The 26872-nt window shown below is 38.8% G+C and overlaps 1 long non-coding RNA gene across 1 annotated transcript in view; it reads right to left on the reverse strand.

Annotated features, from left to right (window-relative positions):
* Positions 1-18398: 18398 nt before the first annotated feature.
* LOC106098587 (uncharacterized) overlaps positions 18399-26872 on the reverse strand; it is a 61903-nt gene continuing 53429 nt past the window's right edge. Inside the window, exon 3 of the long non-coding RNA XR_003215407.1 lies at positions 18399-21737. This is a non-coding gene — a long non-coding RNA (uncharacterized LOC106098587). The remainder of the gene's footprint in view (positions 21738-26872) is intronic.

The following is a 26872-nucleotide window of genomic DNA, read 5'->3' on the forward strand; positions in this document are numbered from 1 at the left end:
AAGTTGGGAATGGAGTCGTGATTATGGTATTTCCGTTAAAGTAGGAATGGCCCTGCTAACATGTATATGCTATTGTGCAGTTCAAAATCCTGTTTGTAGCTCTCGTTCGCTTAGTATTGTGCAAAAGTCTCATATTTTGTTACAAAAATGAGAATTTAATGCAGTAATTTATTGAAACGTGTAAAAACATGTGGCAGCGTTTTTGGGATCATTATTGTGCTGAAAATTAAACCAATCAGATGCTTTCCTGATATTTGTTTAAAAATCTGGTGTAACAATTCTGCGTTCAAAATTCCATGAATGTTGACAAGATCCTTGTGACACCAATGAAATGCAGCCTCAAACCAGGACAGAGCCTCCACTGTGTTATACAGAAGAAGAAGAAGAAGAAGAAGAAGAGAGTGAATAAGGCAGCTCTCCTTACTTCCTCTATGATGATTTTAACCAACAATTTCAAACTTGGATTCATCTCTCCATAAGACCTGCTGTCACTGATTTTCAGTCTAGTTCTAGTGTAATTTGGCATATCTCAACCTTTTCTCCTTGTTTCCCTTCCTTAAGAATGGCTTCTTGACACCATCCTTCCACTGAGACCATTTTTGATGAGGCTTTAGCAAACAGTAGATGGAAGTGCTAGATTCATGTTGCAGATCCTGTGTCAGGTCTTTGCTGGATTTTTTCCTGCTTCTCCAGGGCATGACATTCAGATACCATTCATCCATTGTACACAGTTTCTTTAGGTCTGAAAATTAAAATAGTCCAACTACAGAGGGCTGAATTCAAAGACACGTTCACAACGTGAAAAAATGATAGTAGTTTTTAAGAGGCCCATGTGCTTCTATGCATGCCTGACAACATTGGGTCATGCTCCTATTATGAGACAATGGACGGCGTCCTGGAGGATCCCAGATCTGGATGTGGAAGGAGATCCTCAGATTATACCTGAGCTCCTTGGCGGTTTGAGGTGGAACCTGGAAAACCAAAACATAAGGTGTGATACTGGATTTAGGTCAGGGGAGCGTGGGCGCAGTCAGCGTTATCAATTCCTTTATCCTCCAGAAACTACCTACATATTCTCGCCACATGAGGCAAGGCATTGTTGTACACCGTGAAGAACTCAGGACCCACTACACCGGCGTAGGGTCTGACAGCGGGTCCACGCCTGTAGAGATCTTTGATGTCCTGGATATGCCTCCCCAGACCATCACACACCACTCATGCCGAACAATGTTACAGGCAACATTAACAGTCTTCACGGCTTCTCCAGACACTTTCACATCTGTCACTTGTGCTCAGGGTGAATCTGCTCTCATCTGTCAAAACCATAGAGAGCCAGTGGTGGACTTGCCAATTCTGGTATTCTATAGCAAATGCGAATCAGACTCCACAGTGCTGGACAGTGAGCACAGACCTACTAGAGGATGTTGGGCATGCAGATCACCCTTATAAGGTCTGTTTCTGATTGTTTGTTTAGGGACAATCACAGTGGTCATTGTTTAGCTCTTGTGGTGCCCTTCCTGTTCTTTCTTGCATGAAACAGCAGATACCAGTCCTGCTGATGGTTTAAGGACGTTCTAAGACCCTGCCCATCCCTCCTAGATTACCTGCCTGTCTACTGGAATCTCCTGCATACTGGAGGTTGCCTCATTGTTGCCCCTCTCGTACACCTGCTGTTAATTTTATTAACACTAAAACAGATAAAACTGATTAACAACCCCCTCTGCTACTTAAGCAACCAGATCAGTATCCAAGAGGTTGAACTGACTTGATACTATACTCTGATGTAATGTTAAAACATTGGTACTGTAAAAAATAGCCAGTGTCCAAAGAACAAGAAAATCAAAAATCCTGGAGAACTACTGCTCAATTCTGGCTCATTGGAAGCAAAATATAAAGAAGGGGTTACTCAAGACTTTTGCATAGTACTGTATGTCACAGAAATATTCACTTCTTTGCTGAAAACTGCTTGCAGGTAAAGTAAAATGATTGTAGTCATTATTTTGCAACTCTGATGTGAATCTAAATAAGGTTTTTACTAATGCTTTTTCTTTTCAGTAGGGTTTTGGAAGTCATACATAATAGGAAGTGCACTGCAGGGTACAGAAAACCAACCACGTGTTTGGTGTCTTGAAACAGCTCTGTACAGTAAGTACAGTATTTATGGACATATTTCATATTTATAAGGTTAAGTGTTTTTGCAGCCTTGCAGACTGATGTTTTATATCCAGAATAATCCACTTAAGCATATCTCAAATGTGTTAAAAAGTTGAATACTTTGCATACATTTAAAAAAAAATCAATGTTAGCGAGCAGCTGCAGGTAGAAAAACGTAATCCCGCTCTGTCTGTGACATTAAATCAGTGATGCAGGCAGTTTTATTGAAACATTTGATAAGTAATGGTGAAGGTAAATAAGGTTACACTTAAAAGATTCAGCGGTGTTTCATTTTTCACTGTTTGGCCATTGACTCAGCATCTCTAGTGGTGCTATCTATTCAGGCTATGGCTGGAATATTTCTTTAAGCTTCCGGAGAAGGTCAGAAAAGTAATTAACCTTGTTCTGTGTGCATCAACAGAGGGACTGAGACAAGAGTGCTAGCTTTCTCTCTCCCTCTCTCTGCTCTCCATTTCTCTTCCCCTTTCTCTCTAATAAAATACACATGCGCACACACGCTCTCTCTCTCTCTTTCTCGCACACTTTTTTCTCCCATTTAAATTAATAGAAATAAAGATGACATTAACACATTGTTCAGAGCTCACATAAATTTCCCCTGTACGAGACTGACATATGGACAGACAGGCACTGACATTTAAATAATAGCACTGTAATCACAGGAAGCAGGAGTGGACATCGCTGTTTTTCTCTCACTTCTTGTTGGCTGCTCTGTCCATCTCTCTCCTCTTCATCCCACCTTTTACTTGGCATTTGTCTGTGCAGCAGCTTCACCTTCCCCCACTGCTCTTTCACTCTCCAAAGTCGGACAGTTTCAATTTAAGAAATCCACACAGGTGTTGAGAGGGCTTTAATGGCAGTGGTATTTCTCCCCCATCAGCTGAGTTGACCGCCTGGAGGCTTATTCACGTAGGCTGAGTGATTTCTTGCTGTGCACTTTAATGCTGTAAACCCTCCTCTGACTCTCCCTCACATTACCACTTGTGTTTTCACAAATAAGCTTGTTACATCACATAATGCTCCCCTACCTTTACACAGCGGGCCATTTATTCTTGAATCAAACTACTGAGCAAGATTTCACAGATTTTTCACTTTTTATTCCCCAGCTTTTTTTTTTTAATTGCTTGTGTGGGTCTCATAAGTGAGTCCAGGGGTTACAATGCAAGTTTAGGTTTATTTTTAAGGGAAAACAGTGGTGGGTGTTTGAAATGCTTGATGGTTTGGACAAATGGATATAGGAGTGCTTTTAAAATTTTATTATTGAACATAATGGCAGTTGTGTACTCCTCTCTTTGAGGGACAGAGCCCAGTCTGGTATTTTCACTTCCACAACCAACCAGGTTGTTTATAATGCATGTGTCGTACTGTCATCACATAACACTTTTGATCACGGAAGATGGATATTCACTTTCACGCATCATTTAACCAGAAGATGACAACGGCAGCTAGCAACGTCAGATGCAACAAATGTCTAAACAAACCTCCTCCAGATGTAAGGATGCTCGCTCACACAATGAAATGCATGAATTTAAAAAAAAATGTACATTTCAAGACATTCAGTGCAGTTTTCTTTGTTGCAGTATCTTTATTCTCTTAAATGCATTTTATTTTTCACATAATTTCCCTGAATGTAAGCCAAAGTATGCCAATCACAGCAAAATGGGCAGTCAACAACAGTCACCTGTTGTTAAAGGGGTAACAGTAAAGAGGTTTCTTTTGACATGAGGATCGGTAAAGGCGTGTGGTTAGTGAAACTTGCTGAGGGACTGGACTAGGATGGGGGGAGTCATTTTTATCCCTGGTAGGGACAAAATCAATTCAATTTTCAATTCAGTTCAATTTTATTTATACAGCACCAAATCACAACAACAGTCATCTCAAAGTACTTTATATTGTAAGTTAGACCCTACAATAATACATACAGAGAAAAAGGCAACAGTTATATGACTCCCAAGTACTTGGCAACAGTGGGAAGGAAAAACTCCCTTTTAACAGGAAGAAACCTCTGGCAGAACCAGGCTCAGGGAGGGGCGGCCATCTGCCAGAGAGAGAGCCAGAGATTAATAACAAGTATGATTCAGTTCAGAGAAATCTATTGTGAGTGAGAAAGGTGACTGAAAAGGAAAAACCCAATGCATCATGGGAGTCTCCCAGCAGCTTACACCTACTGCAGCATAACTATGGGAGGATTCAGGGTCACCTGGTCCAGCCCTAACTATATGCTTTAGCAAAAAGGAAAGTTTTAAGCCTAATCTTAAAAGTAGAGACAGTGTCTGTCTCTCAAATCCAAACTGGAAGCTGGTTCCATGAAAGAGCTGAGGGACCTGAAAACTGAAGGCTCTGCCTCCCATTCTACTTTTAAACACTCTAGGAACAACAAGTAAGCCTGCAGTGCGAGAGCGAAGTGCTCTAATGAGCTGTTATGGTACTATAAGGTCATTAAGATAAGATGGGGCCTGATTATTTAAGAACTTGTACGTGAGGAGCAGGATTTTGAATTCAATTCTTGATTTAACAGCGAGCCAAAGAAGGGAAGCCAATATAGGAGAAATATGCTCTCTCTTTCTATCCACTCCAGTGCAGCACACTAAGGGACTTTTGAGCACTGCAACTCGAGACAGTGAACAGAAATGGAATTTTGATGTTGGCACTTTCTGTGACAATAGAATTGATGACACATCAGTGGGATGATCCTGGTTCTTTTTCAAATCCACCTTGATCCATCCCCAGCTTTTCAGTTACCTATCATGAATAAGGTGTTTTAGCATTAAAACCACTTACCACTAAGTAAATAAAAGGTTTAAACCCATGAGAAAATCATATTTATCATATTTACAAAACTCACAAAAACAAAACAGAAAAACTCTAGAACTATTATTATACTGAATGTCATGGTCAAACATGCCTGACAATCGACATCAGAATTCGGAAGGTGAGATGAGCACCCTCTTATTTCAACTTGATAAATTACAGTCATGCACTGGGGCTGCTAACTGCATCATCTTGCTAGAAGACCTTGATACACAGGGCAACCATGAAGAAATGTTATGCTTGTGGCTTGTTTGCATTGCAACTGATGGGGCAGCCACTATGATGAGCTGATGCGAAGGAGCGGCCACACTTCAGTGTGAAAACATCAAACCCAGCTTGACCATTAGTCACTGGATAAACCACAAGTTAGACATTAAACTCTATGATGCTGTAAAATGGGGGTAGTTCACTTCTCTGTTATCAGGGGATTCCAGAGATATGGGTAAAGGTGGAAATATAGTCACAGATTTGAACTCCAGTCACGTAAGTCCTATACTTTTTCTTTACTAACTTATTTTTTTTGAGAGCATGTGCATATTTTGAGAGAACTGGTACCCCTGGTGCTATGTGAAATGGGAATTCAAGTGTGATATGTTAAAACACCTTTAAAAAACCTTTTGTTTTATATTAAAACATATCTCCTGCGCCTGCAAGAGGAAAAAAACAAAAGATGAGAGACTGAGAATCTTAAATTATAAATTAAGATTCTCAGTCTCTTAATTTATAATTTAAGATTTTAAATGAAGAGATTAAAGAGATTAGTGTTCAATTTCAGTCACTAACGCAGTTAAAATTTATAATTATTACATAAAGGTTACATCATAAATGTTAAAGTTCTTTTTTTAAGCACACATTCAAAACATCGCCCCTCAAACAGTTTCAGAAAGTTCCCCCTGCGCCTATGTTTATTAAAACATTCACTAAAGCTGAAAATTCAGGCAAAAATAAAGATTCCAATTTTATTTTATTAGTAATTTTATTTACACTAAATACTTGATTGTCTAAGAGGTTGCTGGGAGAAGTCACTGAGGAGTGAGACAGATAACAATTTATGCCTGGGAATTTTATTTATGTATTTTTTTGTTGCTCAGCACTAACAAGATATTTCAGTCCCACCCAAATTTTCTTATTGGCTCAACAGTTTTCCCACTTGGGGAAAAATTTTAATTAGTAGGGATAGAAATCTATATATACCATATAAGCGATAAGACAGCTGATTGTAATTCACCCGTAATGGACAGGTGTGATGGACAACCATGTACTTTCCCTCATTATGCTGTAAGTTTTTAACTCTGTGATTAAAATTTGCTGCTTGGATGAGAGAAGGTCATCAGAAGAGGTAACCCGTCCGTCCCAGTGACGTTTTTCTAGGGCCTCTCTTTAATTATTAGCCCACCACATGGAGCCAGAATCATGCTGACACGAGCTGTCTTAATGAAGAAACTGCATCTTCAGCTGTCTGAAGACATTAGACTCACTTGACCTCTCCAGAGTTACCTGCCCACACAAATCATTGTTCAACTCTTAGCTACAAACTTGTTTGTCATTTAGAAGTGTGTACCATTGAACAAATAAAAACAAATCCATTTCGCATCTCGTGGTGCTTCATCTGTAAATAAAAACTTTAAAATCAGTTTTGGAAATGCGCCACAAAGATTAAAACAAGTGCCATCAAAGGTAGCAGACCAGCTGTGGATAAGAGGAGATCTTTCATCAGACACTAACAGCAGATACCGAGCCCAATTATACGACATCAGTCAAGATGAGAATCGTGTCTTCAATCATCACCTTTGAAATATAATCAGAAATGCAGAGCATGTTGCCATCAACAAACACCAAAGACTTAGCCTTCTTAGAGGGACAGGGACTGAGAAGCATGAAATGAAAAAAGTTAATAAAAAATTGTTTTCTTGAACTTGAATACTCAGGTATTTGCTCTGGTTAAAGCATATTAATGTTTTAACCAGAGCAGAAGAGAGGGAGAGATAGAGAGAGAAAGAAGCTCTCTTCAAAGGCTTTTCATCACAAAAAATGGATTTCTCCATAAATTCACAATTCAGGAAATTATTTTCTAATGACTTTAGTACATAATTTATATACAGCATCTGTTGTTTGGGTGAAGCAAACCACAGATTTCCTTCTCAAAGAGCTCTTTGACTATCACATAGACATTATAGAGCTTCCCTTTTTTCGGGTTTTTGAACCGGACACATTTGAGATATACTATGAAATCCATAGCAATAAAATAAGCTGCTAAAAGATACAGTCTTGAACTCCTTTGGTAGTAAAGAAAAAATAAACAAATCCCCCCCTCCTCTTGTGCCAAAAAACAAACAAACAAACAAAAAATTAATGTAAAGTGAACATGAAAAGGTTTTCTGAAACCTTTCAGCATTATTTATCTCAAACAGTTTACAACAGGAATGCCCTAGTTTCAGTTTTATTTTTGAATAATGAATCCTTCATGACACAGTACTTGGGCATCAATCCAAAAAAACAAATCTATTTGCCAAACTAAATCTAGAATTAATAACGACTGGGGAAAAATATTGCTGATTTAATGCATTCATATTCATTTTCTGCAGTAACATCCATCAATTGCGAGTTGTTCCATTATATCCTTTGAGCGAACACCAGAAACACAATCCATTTAACAACAACACACTGTAAAAAAAATTTAAATTTGGCAAGATTCTCCTCCTCACACACACGCAGTGTAGCTTGGACACAGAGATAAGTATTAATCAGTTGTATCTAATTGAAAAGAAGATCTAGAGACACTCTGAGAAGTCTGTTTAGCCAAAGGCAACTTAATATAAACCTGTTCGTAACCTCTTAATGGTTAAATGCATCCTGATGCTGATCCAAAAATTGAACACAAGTGTGAAGGAGATGGAGAGGAAAACTGTAGGGAGGCAAACAGGGAAATGGCAAATGAGACAGAAAGGTGCTGCAGACCTGCCCAGAGTGAGATGTGGCACAGATGGTGGAGAGTGTAGGTAATGCTGGGAAGAGATGGGGGGGATGTGCATGTGTGTGAGTTTGTGTGTGTGTAAGAGCATAATGCCATTATTGCTTTAACACAGTGATTGTTTCACAGACATCCACATTTCTGGACTCTTTTCTTATATGGCTGTATATAAAAATGAAGCTATAACACATGGAAAATAACCATGTAATAAACAGGGAAATAAATTTCCTCCACGCTGAGACGGATTTTTATTATTGACAGTTTTATTAACTCCCGAGCAAGACCAACGAAAGGTGGCAAACGATAAAACGGCTCATTAATTTGACTGCCATCTCTTGAAATTTTCAAACAAGAGAAGATTTGAGTGATAGATGCAAGACTGCATAAGCTTTCCCTGTTTGCTGATTTCAAGATAACAGTTGGATGGTGGCAACTTTTAGATGAATGTTACTTTTATTCAGCTACTGTAGTCCTCGGAGTTTGGGCAGCTATATCTGTTGCCATGCTTAAGTCTTTTGCAACCTCTCAGGATTGTTCTTGAAAGCCTAAGGCTGGTGAGTTGAGGTTATCCAGGTGAAAAAGGAGCCAGAACACAAAATATGCCTGGACCATGGTGTACTTTCCCTACCTTTAAGAAGAGACCGCATGTCCTGACCTTCGTGGCCCTGCTGTGCGACAGCACACAGCAGTCTACTGTGCAGTGTGACAATAAGCCTCAGGAGAAAACCCAGCAGATGCATGGCCTCTTCTTCTCCACAGCTGGAGACAGTAATCTGACAGCCATGTTTCTAAATCACATCTCCACAACTATTCTTCACACTGCAAGGAGAAATGCACTTTTCTTTCACCGATTTTGTTCTTAATTTTATCAAGGAGAAGCAAGACAAAAAGCCTGGCTAACACATTTTAAGCGCTATCTTTAATAGAGTAACCCTAATGTTACATTCTTTAACAAAATGGCGCATCATCAATGTAATCCTCTTAAAGGCTCTCAATATCGCTTGTGAAGTACTGATTTTAACAGGGAAATTCTTAGTCTAAATCTCTGTCAAGTTGGAGGAATGAGGTATTGTGTGTTATAAATAGCAGTCAGAGGTCAAACCTCCTCAATGTTTGAAATTATTTTTTTAAACCTGGGATCTGTACCAATGGATACTGGCAAAAGTGGTGAAAAATGGCAATAAAATAGAGAACAAGAACTCATTAAAAGCTTGATTGGATTTCAATAAAAAAAAAAATAAATCACGTCATTTCAATTCCATTGTTTAATGTTTTCTTGGGAATACCAAAATTGACTGCAAAGAGAAAATTAGATTCACTTCAGGAAGAAAAACGTATGACAAAAAAAAAAAACAAGAGATGGACTGCAAATAAGAACCATTCCAGGGACACAGAGGGGTGTCTTTTATACAAAGAGCACTCTAGCTGAACAGAGACGTGGTTTGAGACAGAGGGAGCGCACGCGTTGCCAGGCTCTAACTCAACAGAGAGGTGTCTGCAAGTGAGGCGCTTACACTGACTGTGCCGCGTAAACACATAGGACCTGTATGTGAGGGGTTGAAAGCACCATCAAAAAGATAGCCTGGCTACAGTTTAATGACCAACTGACAAAAATGTTGTTGTAAACATACTTGCACATTTACATACATGAATCACACATTAACCAATATGTATTTAAATGGGGACACATACAAATTCATAGGTTTTGAAGTTTGTCAAGTGGTCAGAGTGTCCACGGTGGCTTATTTCTTTAATCCTGAGCTACCAACAGGGGAAGTGGAGCCAAATCAATATTTCCTTGTTCCAAATCCATCTTTTAAATCCCTGTAGCTACAGGGATCAAGGGTTTGAGGTGACATTACAGTCTGGGAATTGCCTCAGTTCCAGTCATCCTGTTTGGCTGTAGCATTTTCCATAATTGTTCTGATTTTGAAAAGTTGGCATAGTTTTAAAAGTCCGTCTGGCTCATAGTTTGCGAATTTTATGGGAATACACGATCAACTAAATTCTGGCACAAACGTCTTCAGCAAGAAAGACGTAAACTTCTCTGAATACTGCCAGTAGTATACTGGCTAGCAAAAGCCAGAACTGTAGTGCTTTTTTAAATTCTTCCTACGCTACTTAGTGTCGACTTGAACAAAATTCTATAACGGAAACAAATTTTGGTAATCGTTGAGGTACATATTGGTGATATACACTGAACATGAAATGAAACAAAGGCATATGGAGAACATCATATCATGTTTACAGGAGGATGATGAAATGAACTTTATATATAGGAAAATCAATAGAATTTGGATTTGTAATAAACGTTTTTGTAGATTCTAATAATTGCTGTGATGATGTGAAGTTTTGTTGGATTGACCTGCCCATTAAAAAGGAGTCAGTCCAAATATCAGTCTGCGATTAAATGGGGTCAAATTGGCAATTACATGCAATCTGTTTCAGATAATAGAGAAATTAGCTGCAACAAATCACATATATGTTCTTGTCTACGCACACAGGAATTCACATTATATTTGTATAATATATTATATTTGCACATAGCAACCTTCATGTTCTATAGGAAAATAACCAGAATACAGCCAGCTGGCAGCCAGCTGAGTCAAGTCCCCTCAAGTTGTGCTCATTGACAAAGACTCATTCAGACTGATGGCAACATGTTCACAATCTGCCCGCATTTATAAATTAGACAGTAATTATTTTCAGTCGCTTTGCAGTCTAAAGTGGTCGTGAGCGTGCAACCCCCCTCCAGCTTTGGGCAGTCCAATGCTGGATGGTTTTTCAGTTGATTCCATTTAATGTAATATCACAATACTATGCTTTATCAATTTATTTTATCTCACCAAGACATGAATTCACATGCTGAGACGTAAGTTCTTAAGTGGCGTTTGGAAAAGGTAGATGTTTTCATTTTGTTAATCAATAGTAAACTCTTCCCATACCACTTGTTTTTTTGGTACAGCCACTGTAACCAAGACCTTTCCCTAAACTTAACCTTAATAGAATGCATCCTTAAACATAACCACAACAAAGTAGAAGTAGATATTATACACAACAAGGGAAAATAAATGAAATGTAAAAACATATGATAAACTTGTACAGTGGGTCTTGGTATCTGTGAGAGGCTGCTGGTCCACTGAGGCAGAGGAAGCTGATCCTCCTCTGCTTTTTGAGAGACAACAGAGAGAAAATATTATAAAAACAATAACAGACTGAAAGAAAAGTTTACCAAAGTTAAGGCTTCTCTCTCTCCTGCTCGATATATCTATCTTTTTGGAAAGAATCCATCACTGAGATTCTGATTAAAATGCATCTTCAGTGACATCTGATGGCAAGAGGGGGCAGGTCAGTCTGTGTGAGTGTCGGGGGCAAAGGAAGAGCAGGGGGAGACAAAGATGGAGAGCTTGGCATCGTTGAGCCCAGCTGTGCTCACCTGGCACTGGATTTCAGTATAGATGGTGGACCACTTTGCAGGCTAGCCTTACATGATTCAAAGAAGCCAGACAACATATTCTTACAGTGCATCCATAAAGTATTCACAGCGCTTCACCTGTTCCACATTTTGTTATTAAAAAATGTATTAAATTAATTTTTCACTTCAAAATTCTACACACAGTGCCCCACATTGACCAAATATAGCTCAAAATATAGCTCACTACTTTGTTACAGCACCTTTAGCAGCAATTACAGCCTCATATCTTTTTGAGTAAGATGCTACAATCTTGGCACACCTACTTTTGGCTAGTTTCTCCATTCTGCTTTGCAGAACCTCTCAAGCTCCATCAGGTTGGATGGGTAGCATCACTGCACAGCCATTTTTAGATCTCTCCAGAGATGTTCAATCGGCTTCAACTCTGGGCTCAGGCAAGGCCACTGAAAGACATTCACGAGCAGTCTTGAAGCCTCTTCTTAGTTATCTTGGCAGTGTGCTTAACGTCATATGGCGCCGGATCGTCTGGCAGCCTTTAAAACAATTTCCCTCGGGATAAATAAATTATTATCAATTATCCTGTTGGAAGATGAACCTAAGCTCCAGTCTGAGATCCAGAGAGCTCTGGAGCAGATCCTAATCAGGGATGTCTCTGAACAATGTTGCATTCATCTTTCCCTCAACCCTGACTAGTCTCCCAATTCCTGATAATGAAAAAACATCCCCACAACATGATACTGCCACCACCATGCTTTACTGTAGAGATGGTATTTCTGCGTAATCAACCATGACTGGTATTCATAACCTAAAACAGTTTGGCTCCAACAATATATATATATTTTTTTAAAAACAGAAACCCCCCCACAAATATAGTAATGTCACTGCTTACCAAAATCAGGCCTTCTCTAGAGGACTCATGAGCACCTGGAGCATTTCTTTTGCGGTATTTTTCTTTTGGACTTTTTGTATATCGATATATGTATATCTGTAGGTATTTTGGAACATGTGCATTTGGAGGTTATATTTCTGAAAGTACAAGAATTCCTTCTTTGTTTTCTTTGGTTAAAGGTTTACTTTAACCTGGAATAATCACCACTCCTCTGGCTTTTGAGGTCATGCTAACCTTGCAGGAAATGAAGGTGGAGAAATCCAGAGGAATAAAAACAGAAAGGAAACGTAAAGAAATGAAAATAGAGTTTGAAAACACAACTTTATTCAACTGCTCTAGAACCCCGCCTTTGTCATTTTGTCCTACCTGTCTTTGTTAATGTACTTTGCTTGACATCAGTCTCTGTCAGTTTTTCTTTGTCTGTGCATGTCAGATCTAATCAGTCTCAGTGAGTCTAGTGGAGCATATCATCCTAACATAGCCTGATATCAGATAGAATTGTCAACTCGTTACACTCTGTTTCCACATTCAGTCTGACTGCCCTCACGCTTAACTGATTTTCATGGAGAAGGAGATTTGAATTCTTCCTAGCCAACTGGCTAAGAAATATCACATATCTGCTGGCATCTAATGTTATTTTAAGTTGAGACTTGTGCGCAGTCGTGCCAGCGTACTGGTTTTGCTGGGAGAGTGGACTCAAGTAAATGGTAAACGCAGTGATGGGAATAACGGCGTTACAAGTAACGGCGTTACTAACGGCGTTACTTTTTTCAGTAACGAGTAATCTAACTAATTACTATTCCTATCGTTACAACGCCGTTACAGTTACTAACAAGGAAACGCGGTCCGTTACTATTTTTCAACAAACAGACGGTTGAAGCTGTGTTCAGCTTACCGCATCTTATATCAGCTGCACGGAAGTAGCTGTAAGTAATCTGGACGCTACAGCTTTAAGCAGCTGCGCGCTCCCGCGGACGCTAATCACGATCACTGTCTAGCACAACACCTGGAGCTAAGGAGGCAAAACAATCGAGTGCTGCTGTTTGACTGAGGAAGAATAAAGTAGTCGTGGTAAGTCAATCACGTGACCACTTAAAGACAAAGCAACAAGGTGCCAGTTTTTAAATTGTGGCGATAGGCCACGTAAAACCAGAGTCGTGATAAACAAGATATATGCGACGTTTTTTCCTCAATAGTTTCGCCACGTTAGCGCTAGCAAGCACTCTCTGCTTATGAGCAAAAAAACTAAACAAAACAGGGGAAGTTTTAGGAGTGACGTCGAGAGAGAGAGCAGAAAAAGAGAGAGAGCGAGTTTTGAGATGTGAGATTTGTGACGTTTAGCGTGTTTGGAGTGTGTAGTTAATGTGTTGTCTTGTGTAGTTAGTGTGTAGTGTTGTGGATAGTTTTGTGTTGTGTGTCAGAACAATGAGGCGACTGCTGTCTCCAGGTAGAAACAGCAGTGATACACCTGCTGCTGTCAGACCTGCAGGTATCAGGCTGTGATGTTCTCCTTTATAGTGCACACAAACTAGTTTTTGGAGTGGCACAAATAATTTGTGTGGCATCTTATTGAAGAACAGCTGATTGTTCTGTAAATAGTTTGAAATGGTTATTTAAAAAATCAAGGTAAATGGATGCAAATAAATTTGTTGTTTGCAAAACTTGTGCATAGGATTTTAAAATTGACAATTAATATTTGCATTTAAAGTTATGAAATATGATTCATTAAAGATGTTTGTGGTTGTTACAGTAAAAATATAACTTTTTCTACTCTGATTTTATGGTTTTTGTCTGATTTTTAGATCAATTCTGGTTATACAGTATGACAAAATGAGAACATAACTGTAAATTCAGGCACGCAAGGTTGTGCTAAAAAGAATGATACCAAACAAGGCAAAGTGAATAGTTTTTAAAGGTAAAATGTGGAGGGAAAATCAAGAGTAGTAAAAAAATGGCCAATTATACCCTGGACCCCAGGGGGTTAAACGTTCTTTGTTTTTTTTTAAAGTAACGCAATAGTTACTTTTCCAAGTAATTAATTACTTTTAGAATATTGTAACTCAGTTACTAACTCAGTTACTTTTTTGAAGAAGTAACTAGTAACTATAATTGAATTACTTTTTCAAAGTAACTTGCCCAACACTGGGTAAACGGTTGCCCAGGTTTCTCCATTTGTCTTTCACTAGCAGTGCTTCTAAGTGCTGAAAACAAGCAAGCACCGGCCATTTAAAACATCCCTGTGGTGGCGCACAGCTTGACAATGGCATTAATCCCAGCCATGGCGCTGATTGTCTGATTTTTATTTGTGCTATAGTGCTCATTGGACCAACTGTTTTCTAACTGAGAAACCTCATGTCAAGACAGCAGACACATCAGTAAACTCAGAGGATTTAAAAGTCTGGCAAACTCCTAATATTAAAATACCTAATACTGGATCCATTCAGCCATCATTCCTTTTTCTGGCTCAAAGAAAGCTTGAGTATACGTCTGAAGGTACGTCTAACCTACTGTATGTAACTTCCAAGACAGTAAACCCAAAGGCGTTACAAATATTTTTTAGAAGCCACTGTCTCAGGATATAATCTGCCTTTGAGGTAACAAAACTTATCGTAGAAGACATTTGACGTCTGTGTTGTTGTGATTTTTTTTCACTTCCTCCCTCATTTTCCCCCTCCGGTAAACAGGCTCTGACTCAAGCTACACTGAGCTTCATGGCTGCCAACTAGCCTAGGGGAGGACAAGAAACATATTGCTCTTCCTGCATAACACTTCCAGGATTAAACATTAATTCACAGGGCTCTGAAACTTTAATATCTGGGCATGTGTGAGAGAGCATACAGCAATTGATTTCTCAGACATTAGCTTAGTTGAATAGTACATGATGTTAAACATTCACTGCAAGAGTGACAGTAACATAATGGCAGCTTTGTCTGTCTTCAATTAATTTAATAAAGATGAAAAACTTTGAGGAGCAGTTTGCAGGTTTTATAGGAACAGTAAGTCATGATAAGTCATATCTCTTCTTTAAATATATTTGTTAAAGTGAGCAAATCTAATAATGAAAAATACATAGGCAACAGTGCTGTGCAAAAGATCTGAGCAACCTCTCATTTCTTTATATTTGAGTAGGAAAATCAGAAATAGATGTAGCGATTTACTGAAAAGTGGGAAAACATACATGGAAATGCAGAATATAAGGCAACAACAGAGTTTGTACGGTTCTAAAAAGCATGCAAGTCAATATTTCAACATATCAATATTTGACCACCTTTATTCGTCAACATAGCCTGAACTTTTTTCTTTAAGTAGGCTTCAGGAATAGTTCTCCAGGCTTGCTGAAGGACATTATAGTTCTATTTTTTATGTTGGCAGCCTTTTCTTCTGTTCTCTATGAAGATGATCTCACACTGCTACAATAATGTTGAGGTGCAGGCTCTGCAGAGTCTAATTCTAATGACTAATAGTGTTCCATTGTCTGTCTTTCTAGGTATGCTTTTACTGCGCTGATACTGTGTTTGGGATCATTGTCATGCTGAAAAATGAAGCCATTGCCAATCAGATGTTTTCTAGATGGTATTACATGGTGGATCAAAATCCAACAGCACTTTCCTTAGTTTATAATTCCATCAATTTTGAAAAACCAAACCATGACAGAGCTTCTACAGTGTTTTATAGATGGCTGCAGAAGCAATGTATCTCTCTTTTGACCTCCTCTGTATGTAAATAATGGAAATTTATGTTTGGTAAATGATTTCTTTGTTGCAACAATGCTTCATAGCAAAATTCTTATGTTGTTGGGAAGCCTGTTTATTTCCCCTTAAATTGTTACACATTTGTATAGAAAATGTAGTTGCGGATTGAGCAGCAGAGTTGAGTATTTGGTTGTGTCCATTATCCCAAAAACAATACCAAATAAGCTTTTTGGCACAGGCAGAGAAATTTTTTAATGGGCGTAACCCACATGCTCAACTGCTCAGTCCACAAATGCATAGTCCTTACAAATGTGGCTCCACTAAAGGGGAAATAAACAGGCATTCCAGTGGTATAAGAGTTATTGCCAAGAAGCATTGTTACAACAAATAAATAACTGATCAAGCACAACTTCCTCACTTTTTGTGGTAGGTTTATTACCTATGATTCTTTTTTCTATTCATCTGCTGTATCCATCCATCTAGCCATCTATCTCTTTCTTTCCTCTGCCTGCCACTTCTTCTTTCGTCCTTCACTTGTTTAGTTTCCCCAATTTATTTAAGAACACTACACAATATGCCAAGATATGCCAAATTTTGGCTAGTAGCTTTTTGGGAACTACTTTGTTGGAGCAAAAATATACATTTTTTCAAACTGTGCTTAGGCAGACAGATTCAACCAAAGAAATTGGAACAAATGATATGTTTTTGTGACACACTGCTTACAACAGTGCCTAAAATACAATTTGAAATAGTTTCTTTGCTAAGATTTCCAATATGTGAAGACCGGATGGGTCGCTCTTTGAGGTAGGTTGCTTTTTTTATGCTTGAATGATTCACACATGTTAAGTGGTTTAACATACTAAAAAAAGAAAAAATCCTATAAAAAAGGTTAGGTACAAGGACTGGACTGGAAATGATTCAAAAAGGTTGTTGGATGCAAATATGAGGAGAGGTTCAATACTTTTGCATACTACTCTAAATTCAACCTCAACCTTCAAACATTTTACTTTATCTTCATGTTGGCATCGTTCTGCACAAGTCTTCGTCATCCTATCACAAAACTGACACAAGACATTTTACTGTTTAAAGAACATTAAACAATTTTGCTGTCAGTTATAAATAGCTTTCAATAAAAACAGGCTAGACTGATTGAAATGCATGTCTGGTCCCTTCACTATAGACTTCACAGTAAACATGAGTATCACAGAAAGCTGGTGCTACAAACCACGGTGCAAAAAAAATAATAAAAAAAATAAGGCAAGTTTTAATGTTAAATGTTTTTCTCAGCTGAAATGATTTATTAAGTGCCTGTCTCTTGCTGGTAGTGGTGGATTAGTTTTACAATTTTTAATTAACCTACTAAGAAATGCTCAAACTGGATGCATTTTTAAAGATTAAACTATCCCACATTATACAAAGTACGTAATTGCCAACCCAAAATTAAAAGTTTGTTTCATGTTGATGCGTATAAAATATGAAAGAATACATTTGCAAAACTTTTGAAAGGGTCAGTTCTCAATATTAACCATTTTTAAGGTTCAAGGTTCAAGGTTCTTTATTTGGTTCTTTAAGGTTCTATAAGGTTCTTTATAACACACAGTGAAATGTATCCTGTTGTGTTGGTTTAGGGCCCGGATGGCTTGAGGATAAAAGCTCTTCTTGAGTCTCTCTGTCCTTGCCCGGATGATGCGGAACCTTCTACCAGATTGTAGAAGTTGGAACAGTTTGTTGCCAAGATGGGACGGGTCCTTCAGTATCTGCGTTGCTCTAGTCCGGCATCTCCTGGTGTAGGTGTCCTGAAGTGGGGGGGAGAGCAATCTTGCAGCAACGCTGCTGCAAGATTGCTCTCCCCCCCCCCAACACGTACTGCTGTACGGATCACTCTCTGGAGAGCTTTTTGGTCCTTCACACAGCTGTTCCCGAACCACGCTGTCATGTTCTGTGTGAGGATACTCTCCACAGCGCCTGTATAGAAGATCCTGAGGATCTTTGGAGAGACCCTGAACTTCCTTAGTTGTCGGAGGTGATACAGGCGCTGCCTAGCCTTCTCTCCCTTAACTTTTGATACATTTGATTTTATGAATAATTCTTCTGTATTTTTACTTGTGATATTTTGAGTGTAAAACTATAGTTTTTAATGGTCTATTTTGTCTGTGCGGTAATGCATAATGCAACAAATTAAAATGGAAACACATTAATCCATGATTTTATATTGTTATGGTTTTCAGACTATTAGAAACCACAAATAAAAAGTCAAAATTAAAAAATGTAAGAACTAATTATCAAAATGAACCCATGAGTAACTCCACAGTAAGCCTAATTATCAGTGACTTAGAATATTCTCCCTTTCTTTTTTACTCTCTGTGGTCACTCCTCTTTTACAGTTTTTCCTACACCGATGGAGACTTAAGTAATCACTGCTGGGAAAACATCATGGGAAACAAGCTAGGAGTCTACAAGATCTGTGGCAAAAATACTCAGGCTGAGTTCTGTACTTCCACTAAAACAAGCAGTGCCTGGTGATTTAAGACAGGCATGAGTCTGTCTTGTAATACAATAACATAGTGAGACTACAGTGACACTTGCTACCCTTAGTTAGTCAGGTGTGCTAGAAACCAGCTCAATATGGGACAGGAAAGTTCTGTAAAAGTTCTAAGGTCTAAGAAAAACTACTACAGCCTTCTTATTAGTTTGTGCGTACATTTACAGTTTAATTTATTTGTGCACACAATTTAACTGGACGCGTAGAGCGCAGTGGACGCGTTTTTCACCCTAAAGTATGAGTTTGAATTACAAGGATCCAGAGGAAGCTTGCCTCCTCTTAATAATTTTTCAATTCAATTCAATTCAATTTTAATTATATAGCGCAAAACCACAACAACAGTCACCTCAAGGCACTTGATACTGTATGGTAAAAACCCTACAATAATAGAGAGACAACCCCAACAATCAGATGATCAACTATGAATAAGCACTTGGCGACAATGGAAAGGAAAAACTAAATATTTAACAGGAGGTAACCCTGTTCTGGCAGAACCAGGGTTAAGGAGGGGCGGCTATCTACAGCGACTGGTTGGGGGTGAGGAGAAGGAGACAGGACAAAAGACAAACGTGGATAAAGACAGTTTGTCTTTTTCCCTCTCTCTTCTCCCTCAACTCAGTCAGCACTGGCTTTATCTTTCTGTTGCTTTTACAGTTTTGCTTATCAATGTAGCTTGACTTGGGAGTTAACAACAGTCCAGTTTTAATTTTGTTTCTATTACTTAAGTTGACCAAAAACTAGTTCAGGGAAGAAGCCTGAATCAACAAACTATTGTGTGTTCTTGCTCTTTTGCTATAGCTTTGGGCTCCTGACTCTTTTTGTTTCTGTTGGTTTCTCGTAAGCGATCAAATTCTCATTATTGAAAGACTGTTGAAGAATAGCAGCAGTGTTTTGGCATCTTATATTTTTCTTAAGTTACATGCATTACATTTTAGTTGAGGTTTCTTTGAGCCATTAATTTAGGGACTGTAACAATGAAGAATATAAACAAGAAAACAAATCAGTCATCGCTGCTTGTCTATTAGCACCACAGACATGTGGAGGGGAGAGAGAGAGCGAGCGCTCCCGGAGTCTGCACCTAAGGGCTGGTGTGCTGGGTGCACACTGGGTGCCACTCCTGTCAGCTAAGAACAGGAAACCGAGGCTACAGTTTGCACGGTGTTCGTAACAACGGGCTCACCAAATTTTGACATCAGAGGATTTGAAAAAATTGCCTGGTGTGATGAGACTTGATTTCTTCTGCAACATTCAGATGGTAGGATCAGAATTTGATGGAAATGCATGAAAGCATCCTGCCTTTTACCAATGGTTCAGGCTGGTGATGGTGGTGTAATGATGTGGGAGATATATTCTTGGCACCCTTAGGGCCACTTTGTACCAAAGTATACATCTTTTGCTTCTGACCATGTCCATACCTTTATGAACACAGTGTAGCCATCTTAATGGCTCAAATCATGTGCAGCCAACAAATCTAGAACAACTGCATGATACTATCATGTCAATATGGACCAAAATCTCTGGGGAATGTTTCCAGCACCTTGTTAAATGAATGACACAAAGAGTCAAGGCAGTTCTGAGGGCAAAAATGGGCACAATCCAGTGTGTAAAGTAATGAAACTTGTGAAGTAGTTGTACCTAGTGCTAATGTAGCTGTATTTTGCACCAAATAATGACTTTGTAGCCTAGTAACATGTAGTTTTACTATCAAATTGTTTTTTAAAAGTGTGGGTAGACAGGGCTTTTTTTTGGAAAAGAAAAAAAACAATCTGTCCACATGAAAAAAAGCTAAAAAACAATTGAAATGTTGTCAAGAGCATGGTGTCAATAATTTGCCCAACCAACTTGTGTTTATATAAAGTGTTTTCAAAAAGTTCTGAGAAGAGCACTTAGCATTCTGATGTCATGAGAAAAAAAAGTGATTTTTCCCTATCTAGCAGTGAACACTGCAAACACATTTTCTGAATAGCTTTACCCTGGAAGGCAGTTTCCTAAAAGATGCATTTTCAATTTCCTCCTACAAAAGGCTAAAATACAAACATATGCAATGAAAAATAAAACAACTTGAATGAAAATACCAGTGTAAAGGGCTCACTCAGAAATGGCTTGTTTGAATACTGAGATCCTGACGAGTCTTTCAGAAATCTGGAAAAATCTCGTTTTTTTCCTCTAGTGAGTGCAGAAGCCTTTACTTATTGTGAAGTACAGCTCACAAAAGTTGACTAGCTAAATCCTTTTTTAAAATTTATCAGCCTTCTAATCCAACAGGTCAGTTTTTAGTTAATTGCCCCCAAAAAGAACACATTCTTGACTCATCACTGTATCACTGATCACTTCTCAGCCCAATTTTGCTGTGACCTGAATACAAATTATTAAAGATGTTGAATTTCTGAAAACATAAGTCTAAATGTTCTGGTTCTGAAATGCTCCTGGAGTGATTTGAAGCTGTGTGAAGGATGAAATAAAACTGCATTGATGATGAGAAGTCACAGTCACGCACCCTGTGTATTCCTGAGGAGACACTGCTGACTGAGAAGGAACTGTTGCAAGACTGAGTGACAGTGAATATTGAACAGTATAACGTTTAAGGATCTCTTAAATTCTTTAAATGCAAGAGTGCTGGAAGTGTAGATGGCTTACTTTGCAAATGTGATCACTTAAATGGCATGATGTTTTTAATTGTCTTTTCTTTTTGCAATAAAGAACATTTAAAGAAACCTGCCTTTGATTCTTCTGAGCCCAAGATGTCATAGTCCGCCACTTGTTTGTGTGTTGAGCAACATTCTCCACCCCTTTGGGTGGAGTCCAGAGCTTTTCCCACTCCTCAGCCAGATCACCTGTGTCTCATCAGCCTGATCAGCCACAGCATAAAAGGACAAGCGCTGCCGTCCAGCTTCTGCCAGATTATCTGCCTTCTTAGTGTGGTAAACAGGCACCGTAGTGCCGTAGCTCCTTACACATTTTTTCTTCTCCCCCTTGTGTGCTAATGTGTCTTCTCAGTGTGTTCTAAGTCATCATGTGCCAGCTGTAGGAGTGGATTCCTATTGTTGAAAGTCACACCACTTCCATAACAGTTGGTCTTCGTCTCTCAGGAATTAAACTGGAAACTCACCTTATGCTTATGGTTGTTCACTCTCTGACTCAATCTCTCTCTCTCTCCTTCGACTACAACTTAATTCCAGGAAGAAACAAGCCAGTGGACACTAAGCCCCTCCTCTCTGGACACCTACCTGGAAAAAAGAAACATACAGCCTCTTTAACCTCAGTGAAAATTTTCTGTGAACCTTTTAGAAATAACTCACCCAGATTAACTTTCCTTTCTTCCCTCCCAGATTGCTTCTTCAGTTTCCCCCTTCTCTGTACCCTTGCTGTAGCTTAATCTTAAGTGTAAAATAAAGCTCTTAATATTTGACTTCTTGTGGTCTCTTTGGATCCTGCCTTTGAGTATGCTAGTTACTGGCCTAACTGGCCCATGACTTGGTGTAATATCAGACCTATTTTTAAACTCCTACTTTGCGCACTGAGGCTGTCATCTGTGTAACAAATAATGCTTTGGATCCTTTATTTAATGGAAACAAGCCCCCCAAAAATAATCAACAGTTTTTCTGTCTCTCTGACTTTTTATACTCTAGCGGTGTCACACGCTAGTTTTAAAGTAAAAAAAACAAAATAAAAACAAACTCAAAGTGTACATGTACACTGTAGCCCTGTGTTTATTTATTTAATATCTTTTTTAATCCTTCAGAAAATAATAACACTCAGAGCTAAAGCCTTTGTTTTGATTTTTATGCCTGAATGTTAAACACGCTACCTTATAAACCACCAGTACAGTAGCTAGTTTGATGATTGTCATATTTATGTCTGCTCTGTTTTGTATGAGCGTCTTTTTGCTGCTTTCCTTTTTCAACTATGTACGGAAGGGCACTGAGGTTTGACTATAGTGGCCCTTAGTGAGGTGGTGGTTCTTCTTCTTCTTCTTCTTCTTCGTCTTCTTCGTCTTCTTCGTCTTCTTCTTCGCAATAAAGAAAGAAAAGCGAATCTTTGCATGTTTGACCTGTTCAAAATAACTACAGTATACAAACCAGCTTGTAAACCAGCCCTTTTCCACTATTTATTCTAAGATTCCTTAAGTTAAGAGACTTAAAAACTAATCTTCTAAGTTGCTGAGTTTTTAAATGAATAATGTAATATAATGTAATATGTTTTACCTTGATATATTGGGGCTGGGGCTGATTGCAAATGGTTGAGATGTCCACTTTTGGTTGGAATGCGACTGTACCGGTTACCTGGCAACCTGTTTCAGTCTGACTTTAACTTACTGCAATCACTCTCTTGGAGTGAGTCTCTTTCTTTTACATCCCTGGATAGGTGCTATTATGTATCTGTTTCAAATTACAGCTATAAATGAAACTGTTAGCATGTTAGATAAATACCTGAATGTCACAATATGTTAGGGTTGGTTACATTAAGATGTGCAATGTTCCAAGTCTCATACTTTCCTCTTCAGACACCCACGACCAAACACAAAAATCCAGTTTGCCATGTGGAAAAAAATATCAAAATGCATCAGAAAGAAATTCAGTCAGCTTCTCATTAGTATTATTAATTATTACAATATTCTGGATTCCTATCAAAACAGTCTGATTTCCTAGCAGGCAGTGATCCACAACAGCTTTGAATGTTGCTGCACCTGTTAATTAAAGCTACTGTACCACACCTCCAGTTTTAATTTTTAATAGTCTGCAAATGAATGTCTTTAGAAAGCAATAATGCCTAGAGTGCATTCTTGCTCTCCAAAATCTGTCTCTGCCAGTATAAACTTAAACTGGCTGTAAATTATCAAAGGCAATTGCTCTTTCTGATTAGAGAAGGGAGAGAATGCTCTCTATCTCTTAGATATAATTGCCCAGGAAGCAGGTATTGTCATGTGATGGTGAAATGATGGAAGGACTTGGAAATGTGGTTTAAAAAGATGAATTGTTTGCGTCACAATGGCTGGTGGAAGACTTCATGAAAAGTGTCTGAATCAGATTAAGCGGTGATACATTCATGGTAACCCTATGTCTTATACCACAGCTTAATCAGAGTGATCAGATATATCAAGAATATACTTCCAGCAAAGATATATGAATATGCAGAATTTGTAGGGGAGGGACAAGATTCATGGTACCAGAAAATTCCCGGCTGCTGTTTGTAGTCCAAGTTCTGCTATTTGTTATTTGTTATCTGGATATCTTGGTTACAACAGAAGCCCTGAAAAAATGACTTTGTCAGCAGCCAGCTGATGGGTTCCCAGATGCCAAGAAAGAGACAGAGAGAGATGTTAAAAACTTCTCCTGCGGTGGAAGGTGTAGCAATTTAAAAACCTGCTCTAAATTCAGCTGATGACAGTGAGAAGCCCAAATACTTTTTAAAGGCAGAGTACGAACACAGTTTCTGGCTCTAGCAGTGCTACTCACTCTTTTCTTCTTCTTCTTCCCCAGAAAAGTGACTCTGTTGCACAAACATGTCTAAATAATGAAAATGGGCTCTCAGGGTCAAGCGTCTCTTTAGCTCGACCTGTTTCCTCCCCATTCAGTTAGTGCTCTGTTGTTGTAGAGCGTGAGGGTTTGGAGAGACAGAAAAAAACGTCCTCTTCATCCCTGAGGTTTTAATGTAATCGCCCCTACAGTAGAGTGGCAAAGCCAGGAAAACAGAAGCTCTGTCAGGCCCCCCGTGCTGTAGCCTTGGAGCTTTATATTTCATATGGCCTCTCAAACCTTTATTGCATGGTTTGACTCTAACCTGCATCAGCCTCCCCCTACCCTGGCTTTACTTTCTGCTGTATGTGTCTTCCTCTCACCATCTTGACTTTCTTTTGCTTTAACTGCATGAATGCTTATATATAAGAATTTTGAGACAGCAGTTACTCCTATTTTCTGTCGTTCTTGCACATTTATTACTTGAATTCTACATATACATATATTGTTTTGCCCACTGGGGAATGAGGACTCTCTAGAGAATCACCATATCACGATGACATGCATATGTATTGTTATCTCAGGCATTAAAACATCTTTTGAAGTTAAAAAAAAAAACTAAAACTAAACTATAGTTTCTTTACTGAGTTTTGACATGATTTTCTTTATTACCCAAGGTAATGCCCTGAATGGTGTATTTCACTTGACATAGAGTACATCAGTGTGCAGCAATGCAGAGAATTCATATATTACATATCGGTCTTGTCCCCTATTCTTGTCTTGTTATGCCCATCTGTCTGTTTGCTGTCTGCTATTTACCAGTTTCTTTTGGTCTTCCTTGTCTTGGTCTCCCTTTGTTAAGTTTTTTTGGCCTCTCTTTTTAGCTACTTTTGTTTGTTTTTGAATTTAATTATTTTGTGTGCCTGTTCTTTCCCCCACCCCCTCCATCCCCCCTTACTTTTTGTATTTCCCTCCTTTTTGGCTATCTGCCGGGTACTTTTTGGTTCCTCACATGTCTTGCCTATGTATTTAAAATCCAGGGTGGTGGATGTATAGAAAAGTCTTTCCTAAACACATTTCTCTGACCTTTGCAGGGTCAAAGACAGATGTGGAGGAATGTTTATGAAGACTTCTGACTGGACTTTTATAAGACTACATTCTAATTATGCAGCACAAAGATGGATGTTTTCAATAAAAAACTGAAATGAACAGTTGTCAAAGATTAGCCTCATAGCACTTGTTGTCCCCTTTGCTTTGATAAAGGATATTCCAGAGTGTCCAAAGATAAAAGAGATAAGAGAGAAAGCCCTGAACCATTTATTGTGGCAGACCAGTTGCCACTAAGAGTGTACTCACACTGTCCGCAGTGTGTGCCCAAGCACGACTGCCTGGGTTCATTCTGTGCTTAACAGTCTGGGCCCAAGTACACTTCAGTTTGTCTCAGCATCTCAACTCCTGCCTCTCATGGCCGATCTCTCTCTTTCATCCACACATGACCTCTTGAAAAGTGGTCTTGTAGAAAACAAGAGATTCATGATGTTATGCAGATATCCTCTCACAAATGTATTAAATACTTAAAGTGATTTCCAGAGAGGCAGCTGAATTTGAGGTTTGGCATTCCAAGGTACTACATGAATGCAACTGATTCATGCCAGGGCCAAACTTTTCAGCTGCACCCCAGCACAGCACAGCACACAGTGATCATACCAGTCAAATAAATTGGACCTTGGGGGTTAAATGTGCTCAGACATGGTACAAATTGCCAAATGTGAGTGAGCACTTAGATAATGCCCTGAACCAGTATGCTTTTTAGATACTTTTCAGCCATTTTATTCTGCTAGAACCATTCCTTTTTTAAAGTTTTTTTTTTTTTTTTTAACCTAGTTCATCCTCTTGCCTGTTGTTGTTCATCTTTGTGCTTTGTGTTCCTTGACTAAACAGAGTGCTTTTGTTATCCATTTGTCTCTGGACTTGAATTTTCCTGAAATCTGCCTGTGTGTCCTGTGTTGTTGGGGTCCTCCTTTATAGGTACAGTAAGTACCTTTTGAGGTTGTTTAATAGAAACAAATGTTGCATTCATAAATATACATTGACTAGTGTGTAATTACATCTTCCATAAGCATACATGTACAAAAATACACAGGAATGGGAAGGTGCCATGTTGCCCTGCCATCATGAATGCAGTAGCTAAGATGCATCAGCTGACTAACAGCCTACACTCACAACAGAATGACGGCCAGTGTTTGTCCTACAGTGGCCACCATAGGTACAATTATCCACACGATTTGGGAGGGGGGGAAAAAAAAAAAAAAAAACAGAATTCAGCTGACCACAATATGCAAACTACTAACACCTTTAAACTAACCATATGTTAAGAGTCCCAAAACTGGTTTTACCAAAATAACAAATGATGCTGGTTCAACATCCTATAAAATCCTTAAAAGCACAGCTGAAGCTGTCAGAGGAGTGAAGACACACAAACTACTCATTTCTCTTCCAAAATGTTCTCAGAGAGGGCGGGGCCCCTCACCACGGGAAACCCAGGTGCAACACCTCAGAGCACATTAGCACTGCTCTCCATTTCCATCATGAAGTAAAAATAATAACCTTCTGTTTTCACAACAGGCGTAATTAATCACTTTGGCTCTTTTTCTCAATACCAAAATATTTTGCTTGCTATGAGTCGCAAAAGTACAATATATAAGAAGCTTAAATTTATTTAAAATTCCCAGGAATAATGGATGCCTAGCAAGAACAGATGCTACAGCCAGGGGTTAAATTGGGCCTAAACTATCTGGGGAGTCAGCCACGGCGCATTCAGTCTTCAAACTTTCTAACCCTCAAACCAGAGAGCCCCCACCCACATTACAAATCCCAACTTAACCCCAGGCCATGGGACAACACTT

This window comes from Oreochromis niloticus, linkage group LG20, assembly GCF_001858045.2.
Source record: "Oreochromis niloticus isolate F11D_XX linkage group LG20, O_niloticus_UMD_NMBU, whole genome shotgun sequence".
Taxonomy (NCBI): domain Eukaryota; kingdom Metazoa; phylum Chordata; class Actinopteri; order Cichliformes; family Cichlidae; genus Oreochromis; species Oreochromis niloticus.